We start from the raw sequence: 14014 nt of genomic DNA, 5'->3' as shown, positions 1-14014 counted from the left end.
CACTCTTCTTTGTAGATTCTTAGGCATTATTCTAGTTTTTAAAAAAATTATCCAGACCTATTGCCCAGCCCTGATTTTCATAACTGCTGTACTTCACGACTGATTCTAAAAAGAACTGCGTCAAAAGTTTGGTTTTTCTCCGAAGCCTTCAGAGGAAGAGATGTTATAAAGATCATAGCTAACATTTATATAGTAATAAGTGCTTTCATTTTTATAGTCCTTCATAGTTTGCAAAGTTAATCCAAGTGTAGCAAAGACTCTAGAATTTTCTCCCCCCCCCCATTCAGACCCTGGTTAGAACCTGGTTAGGACTACCCTTAGAAGGGTAGTCCTGAGGGGATGGGGATGGTTTTCCAAAGCTCACTCAAAAGCCTACACTAGTGTATTAACTCTAGTGATTATCAGCTTTTATGAATTTGTCAGTGAGACAGTTAACTTTTCGAAAGGGATATTGTTATGTTGGTGTGGTAGGAACAGTTAGTATAAAGTATCTGCGCATCTCCCCTCGCCCCCCACCTCCTGGCTCCCCTGAAAAGTCTGTGACATACTCCACCACCAGTACGTCCAGGGTAAAGTGAGATCCAGCTTACAAAGCATGGCACAGCAGTAAATCACAGCTCCTTGTTTCTGGAAGCCTCATTCTCTCATTAGTTAAGTTCCCTCTAGTTATAGCTTTCTGCTGGGTTCATTGTAGAGTCTTGAGGCTGCCTTTCCTCAGTGAGTCTGATTTGTCCAGCTGCGGTCATACATTCTGCTTCCGGTCACTGCTGTCCCAGGGACAGTGCTAGGACACCAGTAAGTTCGAGTTCTCTGACCCTCCAAGTTCAGAAAGCTCTCCTCTAGTCAAAGGGGAGCAAAGAGACCAAAGCTCAGCTCCTTCCTCTCAGAACAGTTCCTTTTCAGGGGCTTGGCTTGAAATGTTTCTTCCCTCTCTGCTGCTAGACCCTGGAATGCTTAGATTTTGAACTGGCTTGCTGTTTTATAGAAGACCTATGGAGGCATGACCTAGTCTTCTTAACTAAAATATACTTCTGGCTTTCAGAGATTTCTCATACCTAGTCTGGTGTCCTTGATTGATTGATTCCAGAGTTGTTCTCATCTCATTAAGCTAGTTTTCTTTAAGTGGACTAGGCTGATTAGATGGTTGATTCAATGGACCCCCGTCCTTAAACATCTTAACAGAAATTTTCTTAAGAAACTACTACAATGTGTAAGGCATGAGAAGCAATATGGCAAAGGAGTAGCTTTGGAGTGAGGAAGTTTTGGGGTTCAAATCCTATCTTGACATATTGGCTATGTGACCATAACCAAGTCACTGAACTCAATCTGCTGGGCAATAGTTTGAGACTATAATTCATAGGTGATTTGCAGATCTACGCTGGTGGAAGGAGTAGGTCTGGACGATAGATAGATTAGATAGAGAGATAGAGACAGATAGATAGATACATAGATAGATAGATGGATGGAGGAGTAGATGGCTCTGTTCTATTTACTGGTGATAGAAAAAAAAGATGAAAATGACTCAGTCCCTGCCTTCAAGGACATTGTGTTGGAGTAGGGGGATAATGTATACAGATTAATATGATCAGAGTCTCAGAAGTGAAAAGGGCAAAGGGAGAAATCTAAACAAAGTGCCCTAGGAAAATTTGAGAGGGAGATAACATTTTTGGTTGAGGGGAACAGGGAAAACTTCATGGAAGGGGTGGCATCTGAGTTAAACCTTGAAGGAAGGGATGGGAATCATCAGATGGAGCTCTGGAAGAAATACATTTTCAGGCGTGTGAGATGAGCTAATAACTACAGAGAGGTGGTGGAGGGCAGGACAACATCAGGGAAATGGACAATATTCCAGTTTGGCTAGATTAGAACATAAGAGTGTTTGTAAGGGACTTGTTTGAATAAGGTTAATAAAGTGGAAACAGGTTGTAGAGGGCCTTAAATGTTAGGTTCAGGAGTTTGTATTTTTTTCTGTATACAATAAGGAGTTACGCGATCCAAACTTTGATGAAGATTTAATGGGGATATGTTGGAAGAAAAAAATAGTTTTGTCTAGGGTTGGTGTTTCTGAATTCATTAGACACCTAACCAACTTTCTGCTTCATTCTGCGTGTCCTATATCTTGCATTATGAGGAAGGGGAGTACTCCATGAAAAGAAGTAGATGATTATTAAGAATGGGGTCCAGAAAAATTCTGTAAATGTTATTTCCAGGATTTTAGGAAAATATTAATTACTTTTGTAGGTTATTGGTCTGACCCCCAAAAAGACAGATTTGTGTTCTTCCAGCCATGTGAAAGATTTAATTATTTAGTGAAATATCTTTGATTTTCCTCCTTGCCCATCCTAGGCTGAAATTCACAGGTTCTGCTGTCTCACTAGCCAGAAATTGAAGTGTTTCTCATACTATAAACCATGCAAACAGGGCGGCTGAAAAAGAAAGTTGTTTTTAAAAGGAGGCACAGTAAGTTGCTTTATCTTATGATCACATGACAGAATGTCAAGATTGGAATTATTTTCACAGCTGAAAAGAACTGCCCAATATACTATAGTTGGGAATTTGCTTAGATCAGCAAAAGTGTCTGTGTGTTTTCATTTTAAGTTTCTGGTTTGTTGCTCTGTAGTCTAATGAAACCAACCAAAGTACAAATCGGTAAAAGGTAAGAGGACTTGGAGTTTATACTGTACTTTTCATTGAATTTGTGGAAATTCTGTTTATTGGAACTTCTCACATACACTCCCAAGAATGAATATGATTATAACTAGAATTTACATATGAAGAAACCAGAGAATTTACCAAACACATCAAACAGATAGAACTGATATTTAATATGGGACATGTGGTAGGAATAGTGATTTTTTTATTAGTTCAATTATATGCTAAATTTGGTTCATTATGATCCTGCTCTATTATTGTTTGTTAGGTTTTAGCATCTATACTTTGTTATTTATCAAAGAGACAATATGAGTCAGAGGGAAGAACAGGATGTCTGAGTTCTGAGCCCTCTGGCTAAAACTAGAGGAGGGGCAGGGGGAAATATTAATAGTAACAGCAACTGACATTTATATAGCTCTTTAAAGTTTCAAAGCACTTCACAAAATGTGACCTCCTTTGAGCCTTACAAAAATCCTTTAGAGTAGGCACAATAAGCATTATTCCATCCATTTTAAAAGTGGGAAAGCTGAGCCTCAAAGGCATGAGATGACTTGCTTCAGGATCATAGAGCTAGTAAGTCAGTAAGTAGCTGGGGTGGGATTATAATCCAGGCCCAACATACACTAAATAGAGAATCATGATGTTTCTCAGGGAAGATAATAGAAGCTAAGGCAGACAGACAGACAGAGAGATAGACAGACAGACAGATAGATAGATAGACAGATGAATAAAACAGATAAATGAATAAATAGCCCAAGAGCAGATATCCTAGAAAACTGTGGATCAGACCTATATTTCCCAACAGTATTAATTCATAAGGCTAATCTTCTAGTTTAATCTAGCCAAGGTTACCCTGCATGTCAGATGAAAAGCTCAGAAAAGAATATTTTAAAAAATAATTGCAACATTGCAAGTTCAAAACTGTCATGGGATAGTGGGGAGCAAATTGATAACTATTAAAGAAATGTTGCTAACTTTGTGTGTGTGTGTCTGTGTATTCACTTTTCAGGAAAATGCCCCTGTTCCCCAGGAAGTTAATCGAAAAAAGCAAGATGAGATTGCAGCTGCATCCCTGATTCTACTCAGTGGCGATGGACACTGCTCCACAAGAATCAGTTACCTCTACACTTTTTAATCATAATTCCTCCATTTGTATTACATATGATGTATGGGTAATGATGAAGTCATAGTGTCATATATGGAAATTGTTTCTGTGTAAATCATCAAGTATAAGAAGAAACTATGGGACTCTGAGCCTTCCTTTAGAGAATTACAGTGGACAATTATGTGTCATAAAATCAGTTTTTGATCATTCTGACTTCAGTGAAAACTCAGAATTTCACACTGTGAATCCACGTTTACAAACATTACAGGTGGGCCTTCAGGCCTGGTTCTCCTACAACATTGTCTTCCACTATTCACACTCTTACTGTTCATATGCAACTGGTCAATTTTTACTTTCCACTCACATAGCTCCCAACTGCTCCTTGCAGAGGCTGAGAGTCCCCATTTTTTTTTCATTTAGATGTAACAAGCCTAGTAGTTTATGTTCATCAATTGTCTGTATATCTCTATATTTTATCCATGTACTCTTTTGATGTATAGAAGTAGTTTGAAACTCATTGTTTCCTTGTGGTAAGTGATTGAGATGCTGCCACAGGATTTGAGACACTGATGAATGGTGCTATTTTGGACTTTAAACATGCTCCTTGGCAAGGTAGCTCTGATGGAGTTATTTTTTTTTTCCATGTCCTAAGAAGGTGTTGGTACTTTGTTTTCTTGAATGTTGTTCTTTAGACTGGACTGACATGTTTTCTTGTGTCTTCAGTGTGGCTTTCTTATTCAATGTTGTAGGGTGAGTGAATACTCCTAAAGCTCGTGAAGCACTGACATTACAGCAGAGTGTGCTCACAATATGCAGTTGTAGCGGGAGCAACCACAAAATGTAATTTACTTATAAATCTCCTCTCTGTACCCTTGCCTGCCTAACTTAGAGAAAAGAGAAGCAATAATTTTACAAGAGTTTTTATGAAACTCTTTTTTAAAATTAGTCTGTTTGGAAGACATTTGGAAAAGGGGACAAGTTTTTAAATGAACTCTTTAAAATCCATAAGAATGTAACAATTACTGCTTTCTTAAAAAATTAAAACGGAACATTTCATTTTTTTAAATGGCAGAGCAGGTATTGGCAATCTTATCAAGATGCAGATTTTACATTTTTGTTCTTGTTCCCAGTGAAACTGATAAAAAGTAAACCAGACAATACCATCTACTCATGAAATGTTGTGTTAGCCACGGTCTGAAAGCCCACCTTAATTTTTTTATATAACTCTGTCTTTTTAGCTCTTCCTTTGACAGGGCAGGCCTTGTTCTGAACTGTTTAGCTTCTGACCGTTAAATACCACTGCATGCACTTCGTCTCCTTCTCTGCCTTTTCACAGTATCCTCGTCCCTCCTTCCCACTCTCATTCTATCCCCTTTCTTGTGCATTTCCCCAACCCTCTTTTTGTTAGTTTAGGTTATGCCAGCTGTGCTGTATATAGAGCAAGAAACCGTATTTAGCAGTTGTGGCACTTACGAATTGTTGCAGTTGTGTATTGCTGAAAATGCGGGCTTTTGTAATAATGTGATCTTTAATAATGCACTACAAGTATCCATTGTATTTTAGCTATTTTAGTAGGGTTTGTTCAATAAATATGAGAACTGTAAGGGTAACTAAGTTGACTTTGCTCATCTTTGAGGAGACCTGACACTGAATGCTGTATCTTGGTATATCCGTGCTACTTCATATGTGCCAGATCAGGTTATGGGCATAAAAATACCAAACAACTAATCTCAAAGATATTGAATAAAGTTTCCTCTTTTTCATTTCCTTTTTACTTTCTTTGTTGTTGTTGTTGAATATCTATATGGGTTGGAAAAAGAAATCTAAAGATTTAATTTGCTTTGGATAATTACACATAGGATCAACCCTATTCAAAGACCCTACAGAGCTGCCCATTTCTGATTCCTTTGTCCCTTTGGTTTCATGTACTCTTTCTCCCCATTCTCCTCTAGCTCTAGTCCACCTGGATTCCTGATGCCCTTATGCTCTTTCCTTCCCTCTCTTTTATGAAAATAAGCATCCCAGAACCTGAAAGATAACAGCTCTATTTTTGTACTGATACATTTTGTTTTTATATCTTAATTTCCCAATATATTCCTTTCCTTTCCCCTCCCCTTCCAACAATGAAAAAGAAATTGAAAACAAATTTCAATAAAACCAATACATCAACTAAGTCCACCAGTACATGATTTCCTACCCCTGTAGTCTCCCACTTGTTCAGAGAGAGGAGAGAGGTGCCTTTTCATGTATCACCTTTGGGGCCAAGCTTCTCATTATAAGTATGGAGGTTTAGGTCTCAGTATTTTTTGTTATCATTCTTTTCCTTTACATTGTGGTGGTCATGTACGTTCTTTTCATGGTTCTGCTTTACATCTATTCACATATGTCTTCCTGTGTCTCTCTGTATTCTTGATACTCGTCATTTCTTATGACTTAAGTACCTTGTGAGTGATGGGTCATATTCCAGTATATTCATTTACCATCATTTGCTTAGCTGTCCCACAATCGATTGTGCATCTGCTTTGTTTCTAGTTATCTGTTTCCACAGAAAGTGCTGCTGTACATGTTTTGGTGTATGTTGGACCTTTATCTCTAGCAATGACCTATATAGAATTTACACTTTGCAGTTTCAGCATTTTAAAAATAACAATCTTTTGAGGTGGGTAGTATAAATATTGTTATTCCCGCATGATAGATGAGAAAACAGGCTCAAAAAGGTTAGGTTACTTGTTCAGAATCATACAGTTGGCAAACATCAGAGCTGAGACTCAAAACCAATTGTCCTTTTGGAATCAGCATTGTTCTCCATGGATGAGGGCATCTCAAGTGTTCATAGCAGGCAAAGGAAGAGCGTGGGGGTGTTTGGGACTTTCTGAAACCTCTAAATGTCTCTGAAAGTACAGGAGCTGGCAGTTGCCTGTATTCTCTTAGATCATGAGAAACAGTAGAAATGAATGGATCTGACTGAAATAGCATGTTGGTCACTTTCCTGTTATGGGTATGATGAGGCATCCACAGATTGTCCTAAAATACTGTTTTACTAGTGAAATAGATCACAGGCTCTCAAGCGTAGGAAAGGATCTCAGAAGCCATCTAGATAAGTCTGTACCTCACTAGGAATCCATTTTGTAATAGATAAGTGGTTGTCTAGTTTTTGCTTGATGATCTTTAGTGTGAGGGAATTCACTACTTCTTGAGGTATCCCATTCCTCTTTTGGATAGTTCTATTAGGAAATTCTTTTCATTGAAATGCTTTTCTTCCTTCCACCCATTTCTTTTAATTCTATCTCCTCAGGCCAATTAAAGTAATCCAATCCCTTTTATACATGATAGCCCTTCATATACTTTTGAAGACAGCATCATGGCCCTCACTTGTCTTATCTCTAGGCTAAACATTCATAGTTCCTTATATCGATTCCTGTGTGGCATGGACTCTTCTCCACCATCCTGGTCACCTTCCTCAGGTTGCATTCCAGTTTGTCAGTGTTCTTCCTCAAATGTGGTGCCCAGACTGAATGAACAAATGAAAAAAGCATTTGTTGAGTACTTCCTATATGCAAATCACTGTACTAAGTCATGAGCATGCAAATAGAAAAGATAGTCTTCGTGTTCCAGTACTGGCGGAGACAACACATATGGAAAGTTTCAGCTGTCACTCAAATGGAAAAATCCCATGACCCTTATGGTGCAGCAACAAAATAAATGGTAATGCTTGTTTATTATCATTTTCATTGACAAAAATCACATCAGTTTCTGACATTGAATCCTTTGACAATGCATACGACTTTGGGGACAAGACAAGAATTCTTCTTTCCAGGCACCGAGCAACTGTGGCACCTGTATAAGGAGTTGACAAGCTAAGGTGTTGCTTCTAGGAATGATGGCTTTGGGCATCATGATGGAAGCATTGCTACTTCCATGGCTTCTGGGGTCAGGGTCCTAGGGTCCTAGTCTTATCCCCAGCAGGCTCTTAGAGGGTATGGTAGTTGAGGTGGTGACAGTAGTTTGACTTATCTAACACATGCTGCTTCATCTCTCTACCTCAGGATGCCTTGCTACTTCCACTAGACTGGCCTACCTGCCCTCTGGTTGGCAGGTGTTTGTCAATTGGTGGGGTTGACTGGCTCTTCACAAGAGTTACTTCCTAAAATTCTGGCTGTGAGAGCCAGCCTGGAAGCCCTGGTAGTCTGGGGGACTCTCCCCAGGCTTTTGTGCTTGTCTGCCTATTGGTGGTGGTTGATGTACAGTTGTTGCTGGTGGTGGTCAAGAAGGTGGATCACTTCTCCACAGTTATATCTCCTCTCAGTGAGGACTGTGAAGACTGGGATAAACTGAACACAAACACTTGTGTCGGATGACAGGATTATCACCACCCTTCATTTGAATATCATATCTCTCAGTGCAGCCTAAGACTGCTTGGCTGCCATGACTTGTTTCTTCCATTGAAGCTTTTACTTGTTTGTTGCGCTGAGGGAGTTAAAAATTATAAAGCTTTTTGTCCAAATCTGGACAGTATTTAACATCTGAGGAGTTCACAAAATATACCTCACACCTGAACTTCCCATCTGCCGTAGTTTAGTGTCTACTTTACCCTCAACCTTAAAATCTTTGTCAGAGAAGAAACAGGTTCATTTTATTGCCATCCAGGCCAGGTTGGATTTATAGTGCTTTACAGCTCACAAAACACTTCTCACAGCACGTTCATTTTACATGTAGCAGTGGCGTGACATGGGGCTATGCTAAGTGAATAGAGTTTTGGAGATGTCACTTTGACTCCAAACGCATAAATGGATCAGTTACACATTCCTTGGTTGCCTTCCCCTACCAGAGAAATGGTTTTCCTTTGAAACCATTCCCCAGGAAACCATGGGGAAAAAACATATTGTGAAGGCTTCCTTTTCATTAGTCATAGCCCCACCCACCATCCAGCCAGATCGCCAAGCTCACTCCTAGAGAAAGCTCTCAGTTTCTGAGTCCCCAGCCAGAGAACAGTTCTGTCAAATACCATAATTGTAAAACTGATTTTACATTGTAAAAATTATTTCTCTGCTTATTTGAGCATGGCTAAATATAAGTCAGCAATGCTATGGTTAACTATGTTTATGATACTTCAATGACAAAGTAAACAGAAAAATAAGCACATTTAAAAAACATTTTAGGAAGTGGGCACTAAACCTCTTGGGGTCTACATGGAGGTGGAGGGCAGTTATTCTATTCAATGATGCAGAATCCATTTTGATACATTTACTGCAAGAGCTTCATTCCTTGAATCTGGTGCTGGGGATCTCAGAGATGACCCTGCTTCCCCTATGGCTTTCACTTTCCCAGTCTCTAGTTTGTCAGAGCAACTGCCTGTTCTTACTTTTCCACATTGCTCTTGTGCTGGCACTTGGCTTCAGCTGCCCACTATCCCTAAGACATGTCAACAATTAAGGAGCTTCTGTTCCTCTACCCTTGGTAAGATGTTCAAACTTGAAACAACTGGTTGTAAGGAAAATCTTTCTTATATAGGAGAGACAGTGTCATGTAGTAAAGAACCGAACCCTGAGTCAGAATGACTTGGATTCAAGTCTTTCTGCCATATCCCATGTGGCCATGGGCAAGTTATTTTAATTTTTTAGTGCTCCAGGTAACTATAAGATTAGTAAATGGTGGAGCAATTGATATTCATTGGCAAATAGAATTTCTTCATTTCAGAGTTTCCTGTTTTTTAATCAATGAAATCATGGGTCTGAACAGTAGCCAAAAAATGTTAACAGTGCTATACCTTAAAATCATTTTCCCAGTAATTTTTGCCATCTAGGTGTCCATTATCTATTTTGAATACTACGTGATTTACTATCTATAAAATATAAAGCAAGGAGGGACCTTAGAGGTGATCTAGCCTATATTTTACAGATTGGTAAACCAAGGCCCAGAGAGGTGAAGCAACTTGTTTTGGGTGATTTATTGCAAAAGCAACCTTGAGCAATATCTAATTTAATTCCCTCAATTGGCAGACATCTCATATAAGTGGCTTGGTTCCTATTTAACTCGTCATTGGCCACAGGCTTTCCACAAACAGAAAATCTGCAGTTCTATCTTGGAATCTTTATTGAAAGATTAATGGTTTAGAGTTTTCAGGACTACTTACCTTAAACAAAAATTATACTTCAGTTATCTATGATTTCATCAGAATGGGTGGTCCCTCTACAGATATAGACTGCAAAGCCTTCGTACCTTATTACATGGTTTACTGAGTTGTTATGGCAAGAAGAACCAAAATAGAACCCGGCCCCCCCAAATCACCAACTGTTCACCAACCTCAAGACTGACAAGAACAACTATATTAATTTGAAGGTGGCAAGGCAAGATGGTTCTGTGGCACAGTTTAAGATTTGGAGGCACATATCACTCAGGAAACTAATGAAAGTCTAGTGTAAATGACAGAGTTTGTCAAAGAGAAAGATCAGATGCCAATTTGATAGGCAGCCAATCAATGAAACAGATATCCCTGCACAGTTGGAAATGGAGGATGAATATACATTTGATGCATTCTATAAGCAGACCGGAGGTGTTTACTAAGTTTAGAGAACCTATTCCTAGCACTTACCTTGGCTTCCTCTTTATTGAGCATAAAGTCCTCAGGGAGGAAACTTGACTAAATATGTTGAGAAACTTGCTAGCATCCTGAAATCAAATATCAATGGGAAGAGCACATTTAAAGCAGATAACATCCACTTAATATCTATCTTAATGTTCACTTTATGACCTGTAAAATATACCTTAATAGGTTTGGAATAGCACAGGGTGCATTACCCTAAAGCAAGTTGCAGAAAGATTTACCTTTCTTTGTCAAAAAAGAAAAGGGTGATACATATTCTCAGAACACATGATGAAACCTAGAGAAAAACTTTTGAAACAAGTAAGAATCGTTTCACCAAGCAAAGACTAACAAGAGATATATACCATTGGGTTTTTCAAATGTAATCAAAAGTGGTTTACCTACAAATAGAGCCCATTAAACAACCACTATCCAAAAGTGAAACCAAAATGTAAACAGATACTATCCACAAAAAACCCAGACAAAAATAAATGGATGAAGAAGCACCAAACAAATCTCTGAATCATACAGATTTGTTTGTGGAAATGGAGGCGCTTATGAAGGCAATTTGCAACCTAGTCACCGTCACCAAAAATTTCAAAAGGGCTAAAGAAGTGTAGGCTTTGTGACCAAGGCAGGTAATGCAAGGAAACGGTAGAAACTGCAATGCATCAAGTTTCACAAATTTATAATCTTCTAAATATCTAACAATATGTGACCTAATGACTAGAAATATATATTAGAAGCTCGCCATCTTTTGTGGACTGTTCGATGACAAACCCCCATACGATTAGTGCAACCTCAGGAATTTTTGAAGAACTCAACCAACGAACTATACTATACTGGGAGAATTTTCATAGAATTATTACCCAAAGTTGCCACGATACAGCAATGATCCATAAAAGTTGAAGAACAACAGTTTAAAAAGATGTTGCTAGACTATTGTACTCATAATCTCTAAACAATATGGAATAAATATAGAGACCTGGCAGAGGAATCTAAATCATGTGAGAACAAGATGAAGTAAATATCGTCTCTGTTGCTCTGCTACTGAAGTTGTGATAAGAATGCTTTCAGTGAGCCTACAGAGGATACTCTTATTCGGCTATTAAACACACTTGTTTTATTCACTTCTGCTATTTCATAAAACATAAAGAATAAAAGTAGAATAGCTGCTTGTCCTAGGATGGAGTCTGAACTCCATCAGATAAGATGAGAAAAATGAAATAATGTCGGTTCACTTTTATGTAGTGCTTTAAGATTTACAGAGTTCTTTACCTTGAGCAGGAAGTACTTCTCTCTTGCCTCCCTGGCTTGTTTAGAGAGGCAGTAAGGGTAAAGGGGTAACAAGTAGGTTTGGGAGGATTGGGCATAAGGGGAAGAAAGCCAGTGGGAATAGGGCTACCTTAAAAAAGATTAAAGTAACGAAAGAGACATAGTTCTGTGTTTGCAGCCAAAGCGAATGAGGGTTACGGTGGGGGAAGTCACGTCATCAAAACAAAACAAAACAATATTAGAGACAAATGGAGTAAAATACAAACCCAATTCTCACAACTTTAAATGTGAATGAATCAAGCAATGTAATAAAATAAAACAGTGACAGATTGAGTAGGAAAGTGTATCACTACAATCTATAGTTTACAAAACAAGGGCATACATAAAATAAAGCTGAGGGTGTGGAAAAAACATTTCCTGTGCAGCAGTTGAGTCCTTAAAAGCAGGAGTTGTAATCTATTATCTGATAAAGCTAAAAACAAACATTCAGAAATAAAAAGGAATAAACAGGGAAATGATATTATGCCGAAAGAAGCCATCACCATTATTAAACACCTATGCTCCAAGTGCCTTAGTATTCAAATTCATAAAAGAAATATTGATTGAGCTATGAGAATACATAGATAGTAATGCAATAGGGGTAAAAGACTTCAACATCTCTATCTCTCAATTTTAGATGAATTTAGTGGAAAGATAAAATGAAAAACATAGAACTGAATAAATTGGGACTAAATGGGACTGCAAAAGAAGTATGTATTTCTCAGCACTTTCACACTTGGAACTTATAAAAACACTAATCATATATCAGAGCATAGAAATATTGCCAACAAATGTAAAAAGGCAGATATAGCAAATACAACCTTTGTAGATCATAATAAAATCAAAATAGTCATTAGTTCAAGGACCACAAACTAAAGACAAAGACTCAAATGGAAACTTAATGATGAAATTCTAAATACTTAAGGGATCAAGGAACAAAACATAGCAACAATAATTATGGAAAAGAATATGATGAAGATGAAAGAAATGATGAAACAAAATACCAAAATTTCTAGAGTGCAACTAAAGCAGTCCTCGGGAGGAAAATCATACCCCTACAAATATAATTAACAAAATAGAAAAAGAGAGAATTAATGCACTTGATATACATCTAAAAAATTGGAAAGCCAACACATAAACCTAAAATAAGCACAAAATAGGAGATATTAAAAACTAGAGGAAAAATAGATAAATTGAAAAACCAACTCCATAAGAATGGTTAATATAATTAAAAACTGATTCATTGAGAAGACTGGTAAAATTGATAAACTAATTGTGGATCTGATGAAAAAGAAGAGGGCAAGGTACACTCTCATTTATACTAAGAAAAAACCCACAAAGCATAGTTATAGAGTTATCATATAATCAATAAAATAGCAAATAAGCAAGGGGAAATCACAACAAATTCAGAACAAATAAAAAGAATAATCAGAGCCTGTGCACAGGGACAGGTATATGCTTAGAAAATTTAGAATGCAAAAGAAATAGAGGAATACTTTCAAAAACAAAATACTCATGTTATTAGAAGACTAGATGGAGATCTTAAATATCCCAATCTCAGAAAAGGAAATAGGATTAACAATAAACAAATTACCAAAGAAAAATCTCTTATGGGATTCACAGGAGAATTCTATCAAACTTTTAGTGAAAAATTACACATTACAATTCACAAATTAGTCCCTAAGATTGGGAAATAATGTTTCTTCCCGGAATCCTTTTTTGAGACAAATATAGTCTTCATATCAAAACTAGAGAAGTATAAAACGCAGAAAGAAAACTATAGGCCAAGATCATTAACAAATATTGAGCCCAAAATTTTATATAAAATCCTGTCAAACAAACTACAGTGATTTATCCATGAAATAAATTATTATGACCAAGGGGGATTTATACCCATGGATACAAGGATGGTTACATTAGGTAAAAGTGTAAACATAATTATCTTAAAAACCAAAACATCTAAAACCATATGATTATCTCAATAGATAGAAAAAGAAATCCTTTGACAAAGTACTTCATTCATTTATGCTTAGAACCCTACAGAGTAAAGGCATAGAGGGACCTTTTAAAAAAGCATCTACTTAAAATTTTTAAAAAACAGACCCCTTCCCAATAAAAATAAGAGTAAAGGAAAGATGTTCACTCTCCCCATTATTGATTTATATAGTTCTGGAAATGTTAGCAATAACAATGGCAAGAGGAAGAAATTAAAGATATAAAGACACAGAAGAAGAGGGGGGAAAACTATCCCTTTGTGCTAATGATATAATGGTTTGCTTGGAAAATCCTGGGGAACTAGCAATGACACTAATTGACACAATAGCTTCAATAAAGTTGCGAGTTACAAAATAAACCCTCAA

General features: G+C 37.4%; 1 long non-coding RNA gene across 2 annotated transcripts in view; it reads left to right on the top strand.

The window, feature by feature from the left end:
- LOC118834904 overlaps window positions 1–5524 on the top strand; it is a 40201-nt gene extending 34677 nt beyond the window's left edge. For both annotated transcript variants that reach the window (XR_005009358.1, XR_005009357.1), the window contains one exon: window positions 3662–5524. This is a non-coding gene — a long non-coding RNA (uncharacterized LOC118834904). The remainder of the gene's footprint in view (window positions 1–3661) is intronic.
- The last annotated feature ends 8490 nt before the right edge of the window (window positions 5525–14014 follow it).

This window comes from Trichosurus vulpecula, chromosome 1 (assembly GCF_011100635.1).
Source record: "Trichosurus vulpecula isolate mTriVul1 chromosome 1, mTriVul1.pri, whole genome shotgun sequence".
In the NCBI taxonomy this organism is placed as follows: Eukaryota; Metazoa; Chordata; class Mammalia; order Diprotodontia; family Phalangeridae; genus Trichosurus; species Trichosurus vulpecula.
This window is presented reverse-complemented; position numbering and strand designations above follow the sequence as displayed.